This window comes from Euprymna scolopes, chromosome 46 (genome assembly GCF_053919585.1).
Source record: "Euprymna scolopes isolate OS-2025 chromosome 46, ASM5391958v1, whole genome shotgun sequence".
NCBI lineage: Eukaryota > Metazoa > Mollusca > Cephalopoda > Sepiida > Sepiolidae > Euprymna > Euprymna scolopes.
In genome coordinates, this window is record NC_136527.1 from 195333599 (window position 1) to 195343382 (window position 9784).

Consider the following 9784-nt stretch of genomic DNA (forward strand, 5'->3'; position numbering starts at 1 on the left):
TTTTCAACAATATATATACAGAACTATTTTTTTAATTTTAAACTATTTGAAAAGAAAAAAATATTTTATTTATTTTAAACAATATACATACAGAACTATTGTTTAATTTTAAAGTATTTTAAAAGAAAAAAACACTTTTTTATTTATTTTAAACAAGATTTTAAAAAAAAATTTAAAATATGAATAGAATATTTATAATTTAAAAAATAGAAACCTTTTTCAAAAATGTTTTACTATATAAATAGGACTTTTATCATTTGAAACGGTAGTACTTTAGCAGATTTGCCGTTTAGTTGTACAAATAACATGTAATCACTAAAAGGGACTTGTTTGGTAGACACCGATAATATCGCTTAATGTAAGCAGAAGTTTTTAGGGAAGGTAATTTGAAGAACACAACACAAAAGAACAACAAAAATCTGTTTAACAATTTAAAATATTTATTTGTAACAGGAACAGGTCGGACTGCGATAAAGGAAGAAGTCAGTACTGTGTCGTCCCAAGCTAATAACAGTTGTCTCCAGTGGTGACCGTCGATGCTATTGCAAGATACCCAGAGAAGAGGGGTTTCTTGGCTGAAGATCCGATCTTGACTGACTGACGTTCCCTCAAGACTTTTTATGAAGCAGATGAATCGACGCACTCTCTTACCTGATAGGTCAGTCTGTGGCGGAAGAACTCAGAGAGAGGCATTGATTCTTGGTAACAGCTACATCAACCCATCGATTATTGAAAGGTTTCACCCAAACAGTGTCTCCTAACTCATACGCAGGCAGACGGGCGTCAATGTCCTTGATGCGCACTCTATAGCAATGGATCGTATTGGTGGGTACGCTTGCAGCAGTCATGCCATCCTTTGGAGTAGCATTATATCTATAGACCGCCTCTGTGATCGTGCATTGTTTTCTTGCTGTGATCCTCTTCACACTTCGATGCCGTTGCCACTTGGTACATATGCGCATCTGTGTCTGAGCTGGATCCCCCAATCATCTAAAAAATGTCTGAACTCCCCACTGCAGAAGGCCGTGTCAGTGTCTGTGAGGATCTCTTCAGGCGGCCCCCTTTCATAAAATATGGACTCCAATTCACGGATTACACTGGAGGAATCCTGTCTTATTAAAAGGCGCCAGATTGCAAACCTTGTCGGTCCACAATCGATCAGGGTGAGGAAGTGCTGGCTGCCGTAGTGGGTTATGTCGATACACAGTCGGCTCCAAGTCGCGCTTACTCCCAGCTGACCTTTCCGCCATCTGGCCGGGGTGAGGTCGATTGACTGGCATGTTTGGCATTCCCTGACTACCGCTTTCACTGCACTTTTGGATACCGACGGATTGGACAACTGCATAATATGATATGTCCGTCTCCCTCCAAGGTTTTCATCTTCAATAGAGGCGGCACATACTGGCTCCGCTTTCTTCTTCATGGTGTCATACCATTTCTGTGCCACCCAAGTGAGCCTATCAGCAAGGTTGCAATTTGAAGTGACCAGTACCGTATCCACAGACAGGTTGTACTCTGTAACCAGCTTTTTTACGGTCTCCAACCTCCGTCTGAGCAGCATCTCATGGCTGCCATCGTGCGCACCCTAGTCTTGCTTATCAGTGTGCCTGATATCTAGTGGTACACGCATAGTGAATCTGTGTGATATGATGAAAAGCAACAAAAACAAGGATTTGTTTTACTTTACAATGATTTTTACTGTTTCTGTCCTGTTCTTGCTTTCATTCTTTTTTTATGTATATGCTAACTGTTTGAGTTTCCTCCTAATTCTGTCTTATACAGGGTGACCCCTCAAAATAAAAGCTAAATGGAGGCCATCTAGAATATATGCTGTAGAACGGAGAAAAAAAAGGCCAAATACCCTGGTGTTTTCATGTGATGTTTTGAATATAATAAACTAGTTATGAGCGAAGTTTCATTTCATTCGGACAAAACAGTAAAAAAGGGGGCCTAATTAGAGTTGGTGCCCGTTTTTTGGGGGTCACCCTGTGTAATTATGGCTAGGCAACGGCATATTTCTTCATTGTTTTGGATCTGGTGTGTGTATCCGTTGAGGTCTTATATGCTTCTATACAGAGTGATGTGGTTCTCGGGTGATTAACTGTCTAATTGTGTCGGATATATACTCGAAAGTCGTAAAAATGAAAAGAATATTCTGTTGTCATAGCCGTAATTATGAATTCCTTTCTACTTTTGTCTCATCTTATAATGATTTCCTCCTACTTTTGTCTCAAAATATTATGACTTCTGTCTTATATATTATAATGTTTCCAGGTTACAGGTACTCTTGTCCAACCGGCTTAGCACTGTAAAGGACAAGAAATTGTTTTATCTGAAACAATTTCTTTCCTGCAAAAAATTCAGCCGATTCTTGAGCTTCCGTTTTCAATGTGTTGCCTTGTTTTTGTGCGAAGACGCCCGTGGTTTTTGAAATTGAGAAACTCATAATTTGTTAAGCTTTCTGTCGTAATTCTTGTAGTTTGACAACAACTGAGTTTTTCTCTACATTTCCATACTTTGCACTTACTGACCATATGATTCCGCAATTCCTCAATTTTTTTTATATTATTTGCTACAAAGTTGGATTAGTGATAGCAAAATATTTTCTTTTGACCAAAAATCCATGGGTTTTAGGAGTTCTTAATTCTTTATTCTTTATTGCTACAAATGAGTGAAATACACGGATCTGCATAGATTTTATCAAGACTTTATATCGGAAATCGTCTCATTTCTCTCCTTTGTCTTGGTTGCCAGCATTTGTTTGTATTTTTATATTAATTTTATATATGATATCTCATGGCTTTTTGGTGACTTTATAATGACATTGCACTTCCCCACAAAAACCTATAAAGAAAGCCTGAAAACATCCGAAGAGGATGTTAAGTAAGCATTTCAGTTATTTCCAGTAAGGATTTATTTTTTTCAGAGTGAATTTTTATGTTTCAAAATATATGACGCATAAGAACAATAATAAACACAGGGTGAGTTCTGAAATGTGTTGAAAGATTTTGTTTACGAGAACTTTAATATTAATATTGTTCACATGAATATGGTTTTTACATTGTATTATGTTTCGTATGTTTTGTTAGATCTTGTTTACGAGAACATGAATATACACATTTTTCACAAGAATATGGTTTTCACGTAATGTGAATTTTCATGTGTTTCACGAGATTTGATTTATCTGAAGATGAATAATCACATTGATCACAAGAATAGTGTGGATTTCTTTGAACATGAATATTGACAAAAATATGGTTTTGTTCTAGTGTGAGTACTCATATGCATAGCTAGATTTGGTTTCAACGAACGTGAATATTGACATTGTTCACGAGAATCTGGCTTTTCTCTCTATTTTTTTCATTTTTCTTATCATTTTGTTTAAGCCAGGGATGGGGCATCCTACCAGATGCCAAACATACACCTGCTATTTTAGACACTCCAACCGAGAGATCTTTTTAAGATTCTAACCGTCCCTTTAAGTGCAATTGTTTGAATCTCCTTTGCACTTGGTTTACCTGGTATATTTGTAAGATAGTTTGTAAAATTCTTTTTCATAAGTCCGGTTGCTCCTATAATTACTGGAATGATAGAGATCTTCTTAAGGTTCCAGTTTCTTTTCATGTCATACATAAGACCCTGGTATTTAGTAATCTTTTCCCTCTCAGCTCTGTTTAACCCAGCATCATTCGGGACACTAACTTCCACCACGGTTGCTTCCTTCTCCTTCTTGTCCCATATTACAATGTCGGATTTTATAGCTCCGTTTTCTAGGTATGTGGCTGTAGGGATTGCATAGTCATAGTGGATGGTATATGACTTGTTTCCGACTGTTCTTTCGGGTATATGTTCCCATGACTTCTTACTGCATTCGATATTTAACTTATTGCAGATCGTCCAGTGGAGATATTTGCATACTTCATTGTGTCGCATTGTATAGTAGCCGTCCCCTAGCAGAACCTTACAGCTAGAAATCAGGTGGCTCACACTCTCTACTTCTGTGTGGCAGAACCTGCATTTGTTGTCTTTGCTGAGACCACTCATTTTTTTAAACGCATTGGTCATCAAGCCTTGATCTTGGGCAGCTATTATAAACTTCTCCTGGTCATAGTGGAGCGATCCATCCTTTAGCCAGCTTATAGACCCTTCCTTATCAATATAGTCTTGGTTATATTCGTCCAGAAAATACTTGGCCCGTTGTTGGTTGGCCCATTCTTCAACTTTCTTGTCATGGAAAGCTTTAGTGTATTTCTGGCGACTTTTTCTGGCTATTTCAGTCGCAGGTATCTTTTCTGTTTCTGTCTCACTTGTAAGACAGTCTTCCCCAAAATGTTTGGCCAGTTTTGTGATGGATGTTGTTCTACTGGCTCTTGATTCCTGATGTTGGTGTACCATCTTTAGAGTTGGGTTTTTAGAGCTCATCAGATATTGTCCGGTGCTCACAATAGTTGCACGATGTTGATGGTCAATCTCCGAGAGCCCCATACCTCCTTTCCATCTGGGCAAGTACATTCTAGACAGACACTGGTTTCTGTATATTACTTTATACATTGTCAGCATTTTACGTGTCTTAGTGTCTAGTCTATTTATGTCTTTTTGTGGCCAGTCGACAATACCAAAACTGTATGTTACCACTGGCATGGCTAGTTGGTTAATGGCAGTTATTTTGTTTCTGGCTGTGAGTTCTGTTTTGCATATCTTCTTGACTCGGCGTATGTACTCACTTCCAATTCTGTTTCTCATCTTGGCATGCTGGATGGTATCATTCTCTTCTATGCCAAGGTATTTGTATCCTTCCTGCCCTTCTAGGTCCTTGATGGTGGTATATTCATCAAGCTGTATATTTTCAGTTTCGATCTTCTTCTCAGATTTGATGGAGCACTTGGCACATTTGTCCAGTCCAAATTTCATGCCAATATCTCTGGAGAAGTTATGTACGACTTGCAAGAGTTCATTTAAGTCGGCATCAGAACTGGCATACAGCTTGAGGTCATCCATGAAGAGCAGGTGGTTAATTCGTTTGTTTGGGTCTTGTCGGCGGTCCTGGCTTAGATTGTAAGCACATTTGTTTTTGTTTAAAAGTTTGCTTAACGGATCTATTGCCAAGCAGAAGAGTAAAGGGGATAAACTATCTCCTTGGAAGATTCCTCGCCTGATGTTTACGTCCGTGACCCTTATATTTCCTTTTGTGTGGCTTAATGTCATGTTTGTTTGCCACATTTTCATTTGTGTAGCTATTGCCTGTTTGATTATCGGGTGTATCTTATATAGCTCTAGACAGCGTAGAAGCCACGTGTCTGGTACACTGTCATAAGCCTTCTGATAATCAATCCAAGCCATACTTAAATTTCGCTGTCTCTTCCTACAGTCTTCCAAGATAGTTTTATTTGTTAAGAGCTGGTCTTTGGTACCTAGACAGTCCCTCCTACAGCCTGCTTGTTCTTTTTCAAGATATGTGGCGCAGGAGAGGTGTTGGTATATACTGTCCGCAACAAGGCCAGTGAAGAGTTTGTAGGTGGTAGTGAGACAGCAAATGGGCCTGTATTTATTAGGGCGTTGCGTTTCTTTTGTCTTTGCTATGAGGGTTGTATCTCTTCTTAATAGCCATTCTGGTGTGGTGTCTTCACCGCTCAATATTCTGTTGAAACAACTGCTATAAGGCCCATGTAATGATGTTAGTTGTTTCAGCCAGAAATTGGGGAGATTGTCTATGCCAGGCTTTTTGTAATTTGAGACGCCCTTTTAGCTTCGTTTTTATAGTGCCAGCTGTTATTTTTGGCTCCGGCATCTCTGGCTTATTTTCTAGGCTCCTCTCAATGGTATGTATCCATTGAGCCTCTTTGTTATGGGTGATCTCGGTCTCAAAGAGAGGCCTCCAATAATCCTCCAGCTCTTGTACTTTGGGCGGGTTATTCACCGTTATAGTGTCCCTTATTAGCTTACGGTAGAATAACCGAGTATTCTGCTTAAATGTTTTGTTTTCATGCTTTGCCCTATTCTTGCTTTCTCTTTTCTTAATGCGTTTGGAAAGTGCTGGGATTTTTCCTTTTAATTCTCTAGCTACGTTTTGTAGCTGTCCTGCTTTTGTACCATATTTCCTGCTGAGTTTGCCGATGATGTTCTTCAGTCGTCCCTGTACAGCAGGAGCGGCTAGGAATTGTTTAATCTGGGACAATTCCCTTCGGCACAGGTTTAGCTGGTTTTGGATCTTTTGTTTCCAGCGTGGTATTTTGTCTTTTGCCTCTGGTTCCCGTTGTTTTTGGAATGCTGGCATTACTTTCCTTACAATGTAGAGTCCTGATGCATAAGACACCTGATTTAACTCAGCCAGGGTTGTGCTATATGGCACTAGTCTCTTGAGAGCAACATTAACCCTTTTTATTGCTACCTTTGTTGCTCTCGTGGTTGTTATTTTAGGCAGCATTTGTCTTTCTTGAAGTCCCATCCGTTAGACCTCCTCAATGGTCTTACATAGTTCTTCTTCCAAGACTAACTGGTCATCATCCACCTCGGGCATTTCCTGAGGGAGTGGTGCTGGTGTTTGTGGTATTTCACTTGTCAGCATTGGTGCCGAAGAATCAAGGTCCAGTGTGGGACTATTTGTGGTTCTTTCATTTCCATTCGTAGATATGGGTAGGTTATTGGGTGGTATTTCTATGGGGTTTTGAAGTGGGTTCTGGTTTGTTTTAATGAGGGATGCGACTTCTGTTTTTAGATGTCTTATTTCTTCCTCATTCATCACCTTTAGGCTATTGTACCTTTGTGACCTAATTTTTGGAGATGGGACATTCCGTTTGCCTGGACAGAAATGGAAGAATATTTCCCTCCAAGTCTCTGTCCTTTGTTTTTGTTTGGAATATTTTGCCTGAGCATATTCCATTGCCCACATCAGTATCCACTTTTCTTCCCAGGTCCATCTTGACTCCATTCTTCGAATGTTCTCCTCTTCCATAATAGGAATGTAGTCTTTTTCTGCCTCCTTTAGAGCTGTAGTCTTAATTTCATTTTGCTCTTCCTCTGATACATAGTTTCCTATCTGCGAAATAAGTGATCGCAGGCGGGCAATAGGTGTAAATTTTTTCTCTTCAGGTAGGTTAGTATCTTTTATTTTCTCGGTAAGAATGTCAGTGGATGTTTTGCTCCACTTTTCAAACTTCGAGTAGTGGTAGCAAAACAGTAGCACCTTCTTTTCTGCAACAGACCACGGCTGAGCTTTTAAGCCTCTTGTGTTTTTCTTTTTTCTTGTTGCTGAATTTGATGTTTGGGGGCCAGGACCTCTGTTATCAAGGCCTGATGGTTGACCCTGGTTATCCTCTGTCATGGTTGGAGAGCCACTTCCAGAGTTCGGAAGGTTTACACCATTGTTTGCATCTTCCCGCCTGGCCCATGAACGGGTTGAAGGACCCTTTTTATCCTGGGTGCCGACCTGCCAGTATGAGTTTTTATTTTCTTTCATATGTTGTTTTGATTTCCCCATTGTCCACGGCTTTTTATTTCTTATTCAAAGCTGCCCTTTATTGCTAAAGGGGGTGCCCCCGTCTGCAAACTGAGGGACGTGCTGGATGGCTTGAGGAGATAGCACACCATTTCTTTGAATATTTAGTCAGGGTTTACTTCCAATGAAGTGTCCTCATATCAGAATTTCTGACAAACCCCTGTACAGAGAGACCTTAGGCACTCGAGGATAGTGTCTAGTAGGCATTCAGTTTCTCTCCTGTAGGCATTCAGTTTCTCTCCAGTGTGAGTACTCATATGCATCGCTAGGTTTGGTTTATCAGAACAATAAATTTCGCACCAATCCTCAGTGTGGTTTATCATATACCGTATCCTTGAATTTTTCAGTAATTATTATTTTGAGAAACAAGAAGAACAATATTTTTATGACAAATATTTCGATTTTCTTCTGACAAATATAATATAGTTTTGCCACAGATTACAGTTTATGTCTTCAAACACGAATATGATTTTCTCTGGAGGAAATATTAAGGAAAATATAGACTCGTTCATATTCAATACAAGCTTTCAAGCAGGAACATCTGCAAAGAAAAAATTAATGAAATTTATTTTATTATATATTTTAAGTTATTTGTATTAAAATATTTTAAATTTTAATCGTTATTGAAGTTGGACTGTTTAAGAAAACTTATTTAGCGATTTGGCTTTTATATTAATACAATCATAACTACGATTAATGTCTTTTATATTGATACAATCATTACTGTGATGAATATCTGATATTGATACAATCATAACTATGATGAATATGTTTTATATTGATACAATCATAACTGTTTTATATTGATACAATCATAACTATATCTTTTATATCGATACAATCATAACTATGATGAATATCTTTTATATCGATACAATCATAACTATGATGAATATCTTTTATCTTGGTACAATCATAACTATGATGAATATATTTTATCTTGATACAATAATAACTATGATGAATATCTTTTATCTTGATACAATAATAACTATGGTGAATATCTTTTATCTTGATACAATCATAACTATGATGAATATCTTTTATATTGATACAATCATAACTATGATGAATATCTTTTATCTTGATACAATCATAACTATGATTAATATCTTTTATCTTGATACAATCATAACTATGATTAATATCTTTTATCTTGATACCATCATAACTATGATGAATATCTTTTATATTGATACAATCATAACTATAATGAATATCTTTTATATTGATACAATCATAACTATGATGAATATCTTTTATATTGATACAATCATAACTATGATGAATATCTTTTATATTGATACAATCATAACTATGATGACTATCTTTTATATTGATATAATCATCACTATGATGAATATCTTTTATATTGATATAGTCATACCTATGATGAATATCTTTTATATTAATACAATCATAACTATGATGAATATCTTTTATATCGATACAATAATAACTATTATGAATATCTTTCATATTGATACAATCATCGCTATGATGAATATCTTTTATATTGATACAATCAAAACTATAATGAATATCGTTTTGTGAATGGTTTGTGTAAAGGTAAATGGAGTAAATTCTGATAAAATGAAGCAACCTTTCATGCTTATACAAGCATAACTGATGAACATCTCAATTGTTTTCGTCAAAATTGGAAATATTGTCAAATTGTCACTAGCTATAGTGGAATAGATCAACTGCTTTGTGGATGCTTAAGTAAATGCAAAAGAAGTATATTCTGACAAAATATACGTTGTGGAATCTCGAAAATTGAATGGTAAAGAAATGCAGCATCTTTCCAAAACATCTAGATTAATATACTGTATGAATAATTCAATCATTGTATGAAATAAGATTTAATAAGACAAGATAGTAACGAAGAAATATATATATATATATCTTTATATCAAAATCAAAAATATCAATAAAAGTCCAATAGTTGTTGCTGTCACGAGCGCTTTCGATTCGTTCACTTTGCTGCTCTTTCGTTTCAGTAACTTTTATATAGACTCGTTCGTTCCGATTTCGTGATCTAACTTTTGTATGCACTCACGCATGCGCATAGCAATTAATCGATAAAGCGGGGCACCATTATTTCGTTCCCTTCTTACCAACCAAACACACGTGTTCCAATCTTTTCTTATACATCCATGCACAACACAGCATGACATGGTGGCAAGCGGTATTATCATACAACACACAATCTTATAACGTTACAGACAATTTAAAAAAGGTAAAACAGCGTGTAAATAAGCAACAAAAAAACGATTTTTTTAATCTCTT